This window comes from Malus sylvestris, chromosome 11 (assembly GCF_916048215.2).
Source record: "Malus sylvestris chromosome 11, drMalSylv7.2, whole genome shotgun sequence".
Classification (NCBI taxonomy): Eukaryota; Viridiplantae; Streptophyta; class Magnoliopsida; order Rosales; family Rosaceae; genus Malus; species Malus sylvestris.
This window is the reverse complement of record NC_062270.1, coordinates 14505659-14521642: the sequence shown is the minus strand read 5'-3', so window position 1 is coordinate 14521642 and position 15984 is coordinate 14505659. Positions and strand designations below refer to the sequence as shown.

The window sequence follows — 15984 nt, the reverse complement described above, 5'->3', positions numbered from 1 at the left end:
TTTGATATATTATGAGTCGAATTTTGTTAAGAAACGATTGAGTTACGAAGCTTTGAAAATTGCCCAAAGAGTTTTTACGGAATGACCAAAATCATGGATGGTTGACAATTTCAGGAACCATTTCTATTGATTTTCAATCTTAGGGACTATTTCTATTAATTATGCAAATCTTAGGGACCATTTTGGCTATTTAGCCTTTCTAAAATCATTAATTTGTTATTTTACCCTAACTCTCTTAAGTGTTTCATCCACAAAAAAGTTATTTTGGATTTTAGTTTTCCCTGTAAATAAGAGACTTGTTTTCGTTATTCTACAACAAGTCTAGTAAAATGTAGTTTTACGAGTTATATAGCCGTCTCGACAAAAAAATATTATTCGTAGTTTTATATTATATGTATGCTTGTCACGTAATATAATTTTCAACTAAATTGACTAATCATATAAAAGAAATTCCTATATATATGGCAACTTAAAAAAAAGAAAAAAAAAAGAAGGTAAATTCAAACAAGGTTAACTTTTACAATCTTTATTCATTAATAAAATCATATACATGAATAGGATTCATGTGTAGACTACAAACAGATAGCACAGGTTAACTTTAAGGGCTTACGACGTTGTCATTTGGATTTATTGTGAGGGAAAAGCTTTATTGGAAGTCCTTTCGTAGGAAGAAGCACAGGTGTCCATATGAATTTCTCATCAGGAAAAACCTTGTCCCACTTGTATTTGGTGACCACGTTGTGCATGAACACCAGTATTTTGAGTCGAGCGTATTCTTTGCCGGGACACATTCGAGGTCCTCCTCCGAAAGGAACAAATGCGAAAGGAGGTGGTCCTTGTCCCTCAAACCTCGACGGATCAAACTTTTCTGGATTTGGGAAGCATTCTGGGTTTTTGTGTGTCGAATGCGGATGCCAATGCAACTGCATATCCATCCATGCATGCATATACATATGTAATCAAGTTTAAATTAAGTTCAGTTAGATATATTGTATTAAAAGATTCATTTATATCATGTCCAGTACGCTCATATATATTCCCCATAACTTAAGACGGTTCCCCTTTTTAATATTTACCCGAAAGGAATCAAAAGTAGATCCACGAAACAATTATGTTGATTTTCATGGATCAACCTTACCAAGGAAATCAATGAAATCGGAAACCATAGTCATCTAACTATATAATAATGTTGTCGAGAAAAATGGAATGTTCATGGTGATGGTCATTTAGTCAAACAATTTCCAATTTTAGTATTTTCATACACAAATAATTCTCAAATGTTCACAATGAACCACATTGCAGAGTGACTCTAACAATGACCCCCTATTCATTAGAAGTCCCTCTTAATTAAGTAGGAGACTAGTGCACGTTTGGGATTTTCTTTCGTCCCTCGATTAGTCACTTAGTGTAATGATATTTCTCTCCAATTGTAAACAAAAGGTCTTAGATTTTAATATTGTAAATAGCAAGTTCGATGTCAACTTATTATAACAAGCATGTGTAGCTTAACCCAAATTATTATAATAGAGTTCTGCTCTCCTATGGTTCTCATTTTGAGGACTTATGAGGAGCAAATGCATATTAGCAACAATATTATATTAGTTTAGATCTAAAGGGTTTATTGAGTTGTCAAATATTTTAAGCATTTGAATTTAAACTAATATAATACTGCGGCTAATATGTATTTGGTTCTTACATATCCTCAAAATGAGGACCTTATGAGAGCAAGGTTGATCAAAGGTTTTTTTTAATACTTTTAATTTATTAATAATTAGTGAAGTAAGATTTATTTAATTTATAATTATCTCCATCCCAATAATAATAATAATTATTATTATAATTATAATTTACCTTCATTCCTTTTGGTATTAGATGTCCTTCATAAACGAAGTCGGTCGTGGCCTCTCTAAAAGTCCCAAGCTTGGTGGCAACAATCTCATTGCTTCACATGCCACGCTCCATGAATATTTCATCTTTTGTACGTCCCCCCAGTTCAGCAGCTCTCCTGCTGCTTTTGAGTTTGCAATCTCCATTTGTCCTGCTGCGTTTAATTAATACTCTTAACTTTGTTCAAAAGAAAAAATAAATAAAAATTAAAGTACTCTTAATAGAAACAAGCTTTGATGACATGTGGGTGAGTAAAGAAAAAAAAATGTGTGAAATTATTTTAGTACCTATATTTTTTTTCCTGATATTTTCTTTTAATTATGTACAAAAATAATATTTTTCTTTATTTTTGGTTGACAAAGAGTCTTCTATTAATAGGTAGTACAGTATCAGTATGTAAGCAACCTATTCTTAATTAGTTGAATAAAGTGAAATTATGTAAATGAATGCAAGGAAAACTAATAAAAATGGCTTGAAAACTTTGAGTTTTAATGATAAGGACAAAATAAAGGGTAAAGTGAATAGTACCAGGATTGACTTTTTAGTGTAAAAATGTGGTTTTTCGTTAAAGTGAACAGTATTGGGTGCTTTTTGTTAAAGTTCCCTATTATTAACTGATTAGCAAGTTAATATGGCACTAAGTCATTTTTGTCCACTCTACAACGTCATTTCATGATATACACCATTTATTTTCTAAATCCTTAGTTAAAGATAATTAATTTTACCCAAAAAAAATCTGAAGATACATCCTTGTAAAAATCAACTGTAAAACCTAATTAATACGTGTTTGGGTTAAAACTTAAACTTTGGGCTCAAAAGGGAGTTGGCCTAAAAGGAGGAGATAAGCCCGAAGCCCAGCCAAATCCCAGGAGGCAGAAGAGGCCCTTTTCTGACTAGGTACAGGCTATATGAACCACTTGCTCACCTACCCCAAAGACCAAGTGGTATAGACCAACCAGCTCATCAGCCCAAAAGCACTTTACAGTGGCAGTACAAGTAAATAGCTGATGAGTCATTACCCTTCAAGATGCATTCGGGCAAGATTACTGCTACAGGAGGCCAAGCCAAAGTGTCTATAAAAGAAGAAAGAGAAATCAAAGATAAGGACACTCAATCAAACAAACAAATACAAGCACAAACTCTGCTCAAAGTCAGATTTGCCTTCAAACGAAGCTGTAGTCAGCCTAAGCCTTCATCCATTTCGGGATAAACCCTCACCAAAAGCCTTTGTAATAGCTCTGCTACCTTGTCCTAAGCTTGCTGTAGTATCGATTTCTTTCTGTAAACTCATCTCCCTACCCCCCATTTCTAAAGCTCTTAAACCCCTTGATAAACCACAAAGATAGGAAGTTGCAAGACGATCAGCCTTGCCCGACCCTCTTTGGTTTTGTCTTTTCATTCATTAATCTAGCAGTATGTTGTATACTTCCAGTTGTATTCAAGTTATTTATAGTAAGATGATGATTAAAAGACTCTATCAGTTCTGGAATCCGATTTGAATATGTTTTCACAGTTCAAACCAGATCTAAGTTCTAAGCTTTCGGGCATGTAAGATTGATCATTTAAAAGTCCTTGGTCTCAAGGCATAAAAAAGAACCTTATGTGGACTTAACCCATCCACGACAAGCTTTGATAACAAGAAGTCCGAAGTTACTTGGGTAATCGATCTATCTCTTAGTTTTATTTCTATTATATTATGATTATAGTAGAACGTTCGAGTATAGAAGGAATTCTGATGAGAAGCCTCAAGGCCTATACCTAAGGCCCTACAAAGGCACCTATTTGGGTTCATTTTGCTCTGCAGGCTCGGATAATCAGAAGTATAATGGTTATAACACTTCTGCAAACAATAAAACAGACATCGTATATTCGAGTACTGGGGTAGTTCTTGATCGGAAGCCTCAAGGCCTACACCTAAGGCCCCACAAAGGCACATGTCATAACTAACACGGCCTCTCGGGTATATGTACAACTAAAACTCAATATCCATTTTACATCTGCCATGCTAAAGATGGCAGTGGCACGCCTGAGCACTTAAAAGTTAACCTTGATTGTGAGCCTCAAGGCCTATACCTAAGGCCCTACAAAGGCACCTTTCAAAGTTAACCATGTCCTTCACTTTCAGCCTTGCCCGACAAGCCTTGCCAGACAAGCTTTCCCCGACAAGCCCGCCAGTGAAGCAGAAGCCCAACAGAAAGCATCAACCGGCGCCAACCTCTCGGGGAGCTGTGTGCTCGTCGGCTAGGAGACATCCCCGACGGAAATTCTAGCCACGAACATAGTTTTGGCACGCCCAGTGGGACATACTTGATCAGAGAAATATGTCAAAGTTACCAGAGGATTTGCAAACTACCTTGTTGCAAATGTTGCAAAGATTGGAGAACGCCTCCACAGGCTCCAGAAAGGAAGTTGACCCGGTTGTAAGACCAACTATTCCTGTATCTTTACCTCAACTTGGGGAAAAAGATGATAGGGAGAAGAGGGGATTTAAAACCAACCAGCCAGATGAAACAGTGATGGATAAACCTGCGGATCCCTTCTTAGAGACCCCAATAAATATGATCAGTATGGCCTGGGCTGAGAAGGAAAAAGAAAAGGTCACAAGGGAAGAAGAAAGAAAATTGGTTGACAAACCCACAAAAGGGGTGGTCAACTTGCCCGAATATCCAAGAGCAGCCATAATCAAAGGGATGATTTTGTGCAGTAAGTGCCAATGCGAGTGTGAGCTCGAAATACCGCCCACAGGAGCCCTCATAGATCATGAACTGATCAAGAAGAATGAAGAAGAAAAAAAAAAGGCACATGAGAAAGCTAGGCGGACTGCAGGAAGAGATACATCCCGAAGTGTTTTTCAGCGGTTAGGAGGCGATTCCCAACCTAGAGCTTTATCAGAGATATTTCGCAATCATGAAGTTTCTGAGGAGGCAGAAGATGAAAATGCCAAAAAGCTGAAAGAGAGGGTATAGAGCATTCTCAGTACGGCCATATGGGAAGAGAAGTCAGGAGGAATGATAAGATAACAAATCCTGTCAAAAAAGATAACCTTGCCCGCTTCGGGCGAAAATGGTATGTGGTTGGGAAAAATGGACAGCCCGTTAAACAAATGGGAGCCTCCATGGTTAGAAGGGTCCAAAGGCAACACAAAGCCTACATGAACTCCTTAAAGACCCCTGCAACGTCTGAAGTATCCAAGAATCAAAAGTTGGAGAAAACGTCATATGGAGGAGTAGTCAGTTCCGCTGGAGGAGTAAAAAAGAGGTGGAAAAGGCTAATAGCAAGACAGAAGGCGAGGGAAACCATGTGCCATAAAGCCTACACCCTGGGAAATATAGGATCTTGAAGAGAGCTTAAGAAGATTTGATCATGGTACCAACTCCTGGATGGAAGACAGAGCAGCTTATTTGTTTTGGCACTGTTTCACCTGAAAGAAAACCACCTTCTCTATCATTAGTGGATCATTTCAGGGAAGTTCCAAGGCAAACACTGTATTCAGGCATGAATCAACAAGAGGGGGCACCAAAACCACTACTCCCGGCAGATGCGATGGCTTGGTTAGATGAGTTCATGGACCAGATCGGGAGTAAGAAAGAAGAACTACTAGAGCCTAGCAATTTTCATATCAACATGACGTACGTGCTATCTGCCATGTTTAGTGATAGACCTAATCAGTCTGCCACGATTGAAGGTGACTATGTGACGACTGAGCCAATGATGGCCCATGTCAGTGTTGAGGTAGCTGAAGAGGGAGAATCGGGAAAAGCTGAATCATCTGAAGTATCCAAGGATGGTCCTTTAAAGATCTATACAGACAAAATGGTGTTCAGCCGCCCGAACATTTCGCTTGCCAATCATCTTAAACCCATATATGTTACAGCTCATTTGGAAGGGGTGCCCTTCAAAATGATTTAATTGATGGATGAGCAGCTGTTAATGTACTACCGGCCAAGCAAATGAAAAAGTTGGGGAGAGGCACAAAAGATCTTATTCCTACAGACCTCACGGTTTCTAGCTTCTCGGGCGCTATCACCAAGACTTATGGGATATTGCCCTTAGAAGTGGATTTGGGGTCTAAACAGATCATGCTGGCATTCTTTGTGGTAGACTGCACTTTCACCTATAGAGCCCTACACGGAAGAAATTGGATCCACCAAAGTCTTGCCATACCCTTCACTCTACATCAATAAGTGGTTGTTTATCATGAGGCAGAAACGGAGGGACCAGGTTTTTGGGGGATGGTAGAGGCCGAATCACGGCCATTTCTTCCTACAACCAATGTTGCTGAAGCAAGTTTCTAAAATCCCAACGTATGAATTCTGAAATATTCAGGAGCAGATGAGAACGGCCGCCCTACCAAGGTGACGGCCCAAAAGCTTATAAAACAAGGAATGCTCCTTACTAGAGAGGAGTGGGATAGACCTTGTATTATTCCAACGCCCCTACATCATCAATGATAGAACAAAAAAGGAAAGATCAGGTAATGGCAGTCAAATCCCTGATTAAAAGACTATTGGTGTATGGGAAAGGAAGAAGGCAAGAAAGGGAGCTCTTAAACAGAGAAAAGCAGAAATGGGATGTAGGAGCTTCGACCAGCTAGGATGAAAGCAGGGAGGAATCTTGTAGAGAAGAATTGGAGAGGGCCATCCAAATGGCCAAGTGCATATATGACCTAGATGGGCTAGACGACCTGCCCGAGAGCCTGGAGCTAGTCGAATTTTTTTGTGCAGAGCCTGATAAGCCACCACCAGAAGTCCAAGATCCTCTGGAAGTTATTGATCTAGGGACAGAGGAAGATCCAAGACCAATACAAATAAATGGTTTATTGGAGAGTGAGGATCGGGCAAAGATTATCTATCTTTTGCAAGAATTTAAAGATTGTTTTGCTTGGCATTATACTGAGATGCCAGGTTTAGATTCAACCTTGGTAGAACACAAAATGCTCATCAAGGAGGGATATAAACCTGTTAAGCAAGCACCGCGAATGATGTCAAATGAGGTAGAAGAGAAGGTCAAAGAAGAGATTAAGGGCTAGTAAAAGCTGGATTTATCAGGCCAGCCAAATATATGGAGTGGTTAGCCAACATTGTACCTGTTTTAAAGGCCATAACAAAAGCAGTACGATGTTGTGTTGATTACAGAAATATTAATGGCGCTACACCAAAAGATGAGTATCCCATGCCCATGGCAGATCTATCCATAGATGCAGTAGCAAAACACAAAGTCTTATCTTTTATGGATGGAAATGCCGGGTATAATCAGATAAATGCCGGGTATAATCAGATAAAGATGGCCTCAGAGGATATACATAAAACAGCTTTTAGGTGTCCTGGGCATGTGAGGGCATATAAATATATGGTCATGCCATTCGGGCTCAAGAATGCTGGTGCAACCTACCAAAGGGCAATGAATGCCATCTTTCATGATCTGATTGGCCATAATATGGAGGTGTATATTAATGACATCGTGGTGAAATCCAAGACAGAAGAGCAGCATCTGATAGACCTCAGACAAGCATTGACAAGAATGAGGATCCACAAATTGAAGATGAATCCAAAGAAATGCGCGTTTGGAGTGAGAGCGGGCAACTTCTTGGGATTCCTGGTTCATCAAAGAGGTGTAGAAGTGGACAAGAACAAATCGCGGGCAATAATGGAGTCGCATTCACCCACCAACAAGGTGCAACTCCAGAGGCTGCTAGGTAAAATTAATTTCTTGAAAAGATTCATTGCTAATTTAGCGGGCAAAATCCAGCCACTGACTCATTTGCTAAGACTGAAGGATAAGGAGAGTTTCGAGTGGGGACCACCACACTAAAAGGCTTTCGACAGTATTAAAGCTTATTTGACTTCTCCACCAGTGTTGGTACCACCTCAAAAGGGAAAACCCTTAAAGCTATATATCTCTGCTTCAGATAAATCAATCGGGAGTTTGCTAGCTCAAAATAATGAAGGCGGGAAAGAACATGCAGTGTACTACCTCAATAGAATTCTGACCAAGGTAGAAACAAGATATTCCGCAGTAGAGAGATTGTGCTTAGCTCTGTATTTTACTGCCAATAAGCTGAGGCATTACATGTTACCGTGCATATCATCGCCAAGACAGATGTGATAAAGTACATGTTATCAAAGCCAATGCTAACAGGAAGGATTGGGAAGTGGATTCTAGCATTATCAGAATTTAGCTTTCAGTATGTACCCCAAAGGGCAGTCAAAGGCCAAGCAATTGCTGACCTCTTGGCAGAGCATCAAGAGTCTCAAGATGAGATAATCAATATCCTGGGAACCCTGGAAGTTACTAGTGTTTGGATCCAGCCAAGCAAAGGTATCTCGGGCAAAGAGGAGTGGGTCCAGCAAGAGATAAGAAGAGTGGCTGGTCTATGGATTACTCCTTGGAAGCTATATTTTGATGGTTCCTACACTCAGAAGGCTTCAAGAGCTGGGATTGTAATTATCAACCCTCAAGGGGTTTATCATTATTACTCATTTCTCTTAGATTACCAAGGGAATACCAATAATCGGGCATAGTATGAGGCCTTAATAATTAGTTTGGAAATCTTGATGGATCTGGGGGCAATGGAGGTAGAGGTCTTTAGCGATTCAGAGTTAGTAATAAACCAGCTAAATGGGGAGTTCAAGTGCAGACATATCACCATGGCCGGATATTACTTGGCGGCCACACAATTGCTGAGTTATTGGGATTCTGAGATATCGGTTAGTCATGTTCCCAGATAATCCAACCTAGCGGCCAACGAGATGGTGCAATTAGCCTCAGGCATGCCAATACAGGAAAGAAAATATGGGTTGGATGTCGAGATTCAAAGAAGAAACCTTCCTTCTATCCTGGAAAGAGGATTTAGTCTGGATATAATGGTTTTAGAAACTGAGATAAACGATTGGAGGTCGCCTATCATCCATCATTTAAAAGATCCCTCTTCACCCACAAGCAAGAAGAATAGACAGCAAGCAACTAAGTATGTCTTGTGGGCGAAAGACCTGCTAAGGAAAACTCCCGACGGGTTACTATTGAAATGCTTAGGCCAAAAGGAATCTATGAGAGTAATGGCCGAAGTACATGAAGGAGTATGCGGAGCACATCAGGATGAAACGAATATGAGATGATTGTTTAGAAGGTATGGTTATTTCTGGCCCGACATGGAAAAATATTGCAAGTCCTATGCCCGAGGATGTGAAGAATGTCAGAGGCACGGTCCTCTCCAACATATACCCTCAGTACCTTTAAATCCAGTGGTTAAGCCTTGGCCCTTCAGCAGATGGGCAATGGACTTCATCGGGCAGATCTATCTGGCTTCTAGTAAGGGGCACACTTTCATACTTGTAGCAACGGATTACTTCACCAAATGGGTAGAAGCCTCGGCCGTAAAATCCATAACCTCAGCTACAGTAAAAAAATTTATTGAGACCAAGATTCTGTACAAATTTGGAGTGTCTAAAACCATAGTAACGAATCGTGGCCCATCTTTTATTTCAAAAAAAGTTGAAGAGTTTGCAAACAAATACAAGATAAAGATGATCCAGTCCAGTCCTTACTACCCGCAGTCAAATGGCCAGGCAGAGTCTAGAAACAAGATTTTGGTAAACATTATCAAAAGAATGGTGATAGATAGTCCGGAAAAGTGGCATGAAAAGCTGGGGAATACTTTGTGGGCATACAGAACTTCCAAGAGGGCAGGAACAGGGACAACTCCTTATGCTTTAACTTTCGGGCAAGATGCAGTGCTTCCCATGGAGATCAATGTAAGTTCTGTCAGAATTCAAAATCAGTTGGGGTTGCATAGTGAAAAGTATATCGAAGCCATGTGTCAAGGGATTGAAGACTTAGATGTAGCCCGAATTGAATCCTTGAACCAGATTCAGGAAGGGAAGAAAGTTGTTGCCCGAGCTTATAACAAAAAGGTGAAGATAAAGTCTTTCAAGGAAGGAGATTTGGTGTGGAAGACAGTCATTCCTCTAGGAGCTCAGCTTAGGGGCTTCGGAAAATAGAGCCCGACATGGGAAGGTCCTTTCATGATTAGTCGAGTATTAGACAAATGAGGATACTACTTGGCAGACCTCGAAGGAAATTGGCAAAAATATCCCATTAATGTTAAATTCTTGAAAAAATATTGTCCTACATTATGGGATGTCAGAGATTGTTATATTAAAGAGGATGCAAGGTAAAGTAAGCTTCGGGATACTAAAGTGCAGTGTATGTTCATCAATCATTCAAGAAGACAGAAAGACACAAAGCTGCTAAAATAATGTTTATTTCATTTCGACAAATTGGTGAAATTTACAACAGATTCAATTCCAATGTGCTACATTCGATTCCTTCTAGGTGCAATGGTGTCTCAGCTGGTTTTCCGATATCTTCATGGATAGAATCCGATCAGGTGATCGGATTGTGCGGCCAAGATGAGCTTGGTAGAGGATCTTTAGGCAGAGCCATTACCATACATGATGGTGAAGCCTGACTTATCATGACAACGAGCAGGAAGGCAAGTCTTCATGAGGAAACCGCCTGACCAAGGGTGTTGGGGATAACGGGGTGTTTGACCAAAGATGTTGGAGATAGTGCTTATCTGATGAAAACTCTTTTTCTCACGAAAATGAAGTTTTAGGAAACCCCACTTGAATCCTGAAGAACTCATTTCGCAGTTTTGGGAATAAAATTACGGAGGCAGAAATGCTCACGGTTGATAACGGAGGAGGCTGAAGATGATTTGAGCAGGAATTTATAGGGATATTAGAAGGTAGTTCAAGAGTCATAAGAAGAGCAAAAGACACAGGTTCATATTCATCCTGTCTAGAAAACACAAGTTCCATGAGCAGGTATACAAGCATGCGGATATTCAATCAATATTGGCGCCTGGAATTCCAGTCTGAATATTGATTGAAGGGGGCATTGTTTGGGTTAAAACTTAAACTTTGGGCTCAAAAGGGAGTTGGCCCAAAAGGAGAAGATAAGCCCGAAGCCCAACCGAATCCCAGGAGGCAGAAGAAGCCCTTTTCTGACTAGGTATAGGCCATATGAACCACTTGCTCACCTACCCCAAAGACCAAGTGGTATAGACCAACCAGCTCATCAGCCCAAAAGCACTTTACAGTGGTAGTACAAGTAAATAGCTGATGAGTCACTACCCTTCAAGATGCATTCGGACAAGATTACAGCTACAGAAGGCCAAGCCAAAGTGTCTATAAAAGAAGAAAGAGAAATCAGAGATAAGGACACTTAATCAAACAAACAAATACAAGCACAAACTCTGCTCAAAGCCAGATTTGCCTTCAAATGAAGCTGTAGTCAGCCCAAGCCTTCATCATTTTCAGGATAAACCCTCACCAAAAGCCTTTGTAATAGCTCTGCTACCTTGTCCTAAGCTTGCTGTAGTATCGATTTCTTTTTGTAAACTCATATCCCTACCCTCCTTTTCTAAAGCTCTCAAACGCCTTGATAAACCACAAAGATAGGAAGTTGCAAGACGATCAGCCTTGCCCGACCCTCTTTGTTTTTGTTTTTTCATTCATTAATCTAGCAGTATGTTGTATACTTCCAGTTGTATTCAAGTTATTTCTAGTAAGATGATGATTAAAAGACTCTCTCAGTTCTTGAATCCGATTTGAATATGTTTTCACAGTTCAAACCAGATCTAAGTTCTAAGCTTTCGGGTATGTAAGATTGATCATTTAAAAGTCATTGGCCTCAAGGCATAAAAAAGAACCTTATGTGGACTTAACCCATCCACGACAAGCTTTGATAACAAGAAGTCCGAAGTTACTTGGGACGCAAGTAATCGATTTATCTCTTAGTTTTATTTCTATTATATTATGATTATAGTAGAACGTTCGAGTATAGAAGGAATTCTGATGGGAAGCCTCAAGGCCTATACCTAAGGCCCTACAAAGGCACCTATTTGAGTTCATTATGCTCTGCGGGCTCGGATAATCAGAAGTATAATAGTTATAACACTTATGCAAACAATAAAACAGACATCGTATATTCGAGTACTACACCTAAGGCCACACAAAAGCACCTGTCATAACTAACACGGCCTCTCGGGTATATGTACAACTAAAACTCAATATCCATTTTACATCGGCCATGCTAAAGATGGCAGTGGCACGCCTGAGCACTTAAAAGTTAACCTTGATTGTGAGCCTCTAGGCCTATACCTAAGGCCCCACAAAGGCACCTTTCAAAGTTAACCATGTCCTTCTCTTTCAGCCTTGCCCGACAAGCTTTGCCCGACAAGCCTGCCAGTGAAGCAGAAGCCCGACAAAAAGCATCAACCGGCGCCAGCCTCTCAGGGAGCTGTGTGCTCGTCGGCTAGGAGACATCCCCGACGGAAATTCTAGCCACGAACAATACGTGCATACAAAATTCACAGAATTGACCTCGATCACTACTTCTCTTAATTAACATGGCCACTTGACAAGCAGGTTCTTAAAAGACTAATTTATTGAGGTGCCATATTAATCCCTCAATTTCCTAAATCACGTAGGATGAGAAGATTATGATGGTTGATTTTCTAAATTTTAAATAGAGAATTTATTGTTTCTACTTAGGTAGAGCTAGAGCTTTAGAGAATTACAAATTAGTTAGGATAATACTTGTATTTCTTTCTTGGAGAAAATGTGGGCATTCCTCCTTACAAATAACGTGTCTTGATCATAAGATTTCATAATCAGAACCGCACAATCTCTTAATCTTTATTTGAAGATCCTTACAAAAAACCATTCGAATCGGAGCCTGTTTAGTCATCCAAATTTATCACAATAAATCAACGGTATAGGTACCAAATAGCATATTCATAATGAACTGTTGATTTGTTTGATACATTTGAATGACTAAACGATATCGAATTTGAATAATTTTTTTATAGATGATCTTCAAATGAATATTAAGAATTTATTCTGATTATAAAGTTTTATCTGTGAAGATACATTATTTATAAGTGGGGAATAACCGATCATTCCCCCACACGGAAATGCAAGCATTATCCAATTCGTTATTGCAACTTGAGTAGAGACCAAATCTAGGGTTGTTATAATTTATATAATATTTCAATTTGACTACGACGAGGAATGATTCTAATTGAGGATATTCATGATAAATCCATGAAAATGTAGCTTAATTACCTTTAAGCACGGCATCATAGACTTGAGGAAGCTCCGCCAGATACATCATAATGGTAGTCAACGCACTGCTTAGACTGTCATGGCCGGCAACTATAACACCGTACAACTTGTCGGCAATCTCTGATTCGGTTATCTGTTTCCCGTCACTATATGTCTCCTCCATCAATAAGCTCGACAACATATCTCCGTGATCACCATCTTCGTCGACCATACTATTGGCACTAGCAGTGGAAAGCTTTATCCTCCTCTCAACCACAATCTTCTCAATTTCTTCCCTGAGTTGCCTCGATCCTTGAATGGCTCGGTTAAATGTTGTGCCCGGAAGATCGATTGGCAATGCCGTGAATCCAGAAGACAAATCCTTCAATAGCCTTTGTAGTTTTCCCAATAGTTGTGGATCCTCTGTATCTAACATGAGTTTACATGCCAACGTAAACGCATATTTCTTTGCATGTTGGTGAACCTTCACTTGATCTTTATGGTCACAATAGGTAACCAAATATTTTTTGGTGACCGAATCCATGGTTCCTATATACTTTTGGAGGCCGGCAGGCTTCAGATACGGAGCGAGAATCATGCGAAATCGATTGGACTCCTCAGTAATATTGAGTGTTTTTTCTGAGTTACCAACGATAAGCTTATCCAAGTAAGCCGGCCACCACGACTTGACCAGTTTTTCCTCGTTCGAAAAGAGGAACTTGTTTCCTCCCGCAGTGCACAGCACTGCCATGTCTTGAAGCAACAGCGATGTCTTGAAAACCTTGCAAGAATTGCCGGCGGATGACAAGTACTTGTTTATCCTGTCTAACACGAAATTTTCCGGGACACCCTTTTTAGCCGTGCTTAGGTACTCTAGGGTTTCACCGATGATTGGCCATCCTGTGCTTCCAGGTGGGAGCGGATGACGATCAAGTTTTACATTTTTCATGCCGCCGGCGACATGGATATTGTTAAAAACGTAGTAGAGAGAAACACAGGTAAGCACAGAACTAATTAAGATCATGTACAAAAGCTCCATTACGCTCGATCTACTTATAATTCAAGTATTGAACCCTTAATCCTTGAAGCAAGCCATAAATCGATCCTATATATATATATATATATTAAGAATGGAAGGATCAATGAATTAAAAGAAAATAGCTGAGTTAGCTCGAAACAACAAAGCAAGCCTTCTCACGAATCACATAATTTTGTACACCAAATTCTAGTCTCCACACCAACCTATATAATATTATTTTAACTTTTTGACTTTAGATTAATTTTTATATGCCCAACCGTCTTTATTTACCGTTTCCTTCTTCCAGATGAGGTAAAAAAATACATGTCATTATTTAAGTGTTTGGACCTGATTTTACGCCATTGACCCAAGCAAACGAGGTCGTTGAATGGGCATATTTTTAGACCATTGGATGACAGAGTTATTAAAATAATTTTTATTATTGAAGGATAATATTATGATTTTAGTTATAATAATGATTTCTTAATAATATATTCAGTTATTTTGACTTAATATTATCTAGATCCTAGCTAGTTTGAATGGTGGTGGAATAATGTGGATGTACATTCAAGCACGGTTGTGTTTATTATAGATATGATTTTCAAAGCAAAGAAAGATGGGATGATTATCACATGAAGACAAATGGTATATTCTTTTTATTATTCATTTGTGATGTTGCTTTGGCCACCTTGGAGATTTTGACTCCAGATGCAATGGTCTGGTGATGAGAAGTGAGAACTGATTGAATGGAGATAAAGTCTGACATATGGTATTTTAAAAGGGGAGATAGTATTTGAAAGGAGATGGCATTTCAAAGCTGCATGTGGTCTTCTATTTGGATAAATATGAGAAGGATTATTGTCATTCAAAAATGGGTGGAAGGGATTGTCATGATATATATATCCTAGAGTTCAATTGGATGAAAAGATTAAAGATGCATGCGCACGTGGTCTTCATTAGCATAGTGGCTGATTGAGTCAGAGTGTGGTAGTGTCGCTGCACTATTAGCAGTGGTGGTTGGTTTTTTTTTTTTTTTTGTTTTTTTTTGTTTTTTTTTTGTTTTACGACGGTGGTGATTGTGTTAAGAGTTATAAATGGATTCTACATGAGTGCTAGGCCGCGTCGAGCAAGAGTTGTTAGCCTTATGAGGTTATACAATTAAAATACAAATGAAAGAGTGACTGACCTGATTCCAACGGCGGTCATGGAAATTGAACATGAAAGGAAGTAGGCAGGGCAAAACCAAGATCTTCTATAAGTTCCTAGCCGAATACAACTACTCTATGGGAAGCATTATGTTGTGTGTTCTAGGGCTTATAGGGACCGAGGTTTATATATAGGCTAAAAGCTAAGGTTTCCATCCATAAAGGAAACCTAAACTTACTTTCTTAGCCTCTAAGTTAAGTATCATAATTATAGTCAATTAAGGATTCCATCAATCCTATTTCCAATATAAGACACATGATATAGGATTAATATATTTAAGAGATCGAATCACAATCAACATTATTTCTCCAATATTACATTCCTATTACATGTAGTAGACTACTTAAAGGCTGATTTATATTGGATAAATCCAACAAGAGTATCACTATAAATACGAGGTGATCCGCAGATCTTCAATTCAACATACAGACGTTAAACGCAAACTCTCGCTTGGATAAACAGTATTATGAAGGCAATCGATGATATATATGGAATGTTGAGGACCGACGGTGGTGGCATTACGAACGGAGCAATAAATTTTCAGTACGTAGTACTTATTACGTCGCTCAAGGACTGAATTTAACAAATGGAGAGGGCGCCACGGGTTCATCTTCCTCATCTAGTGGTGTGGTGGGGAAGTTAGGGAAAAAGTTGTGGAATGCCTATGTCCTGGGGAAAGTGAAGATTTGTGCCTGGCGTGCATGTTTGGACTCCTTGCCAAATCGGTTGAATCTTAGTGAGCGGCGTGTGACGAGTGGTGAGTTG

At 39.4% G+C, this 15984-nt stretch overlaps 1 pseudogene; it reads right to left on the bottom strand.

Moving 5' to 3' along the window:
* Positions 1-582: 582 nt before the first annotated feature.
* Positions 583-14048, bottom strand: LOC126589644 (beta-amyrin 28-monooxygenase-like; annotated as a pseudogene).
* Positions 14049-15984: the final 1936 nt, after the last annotated feature.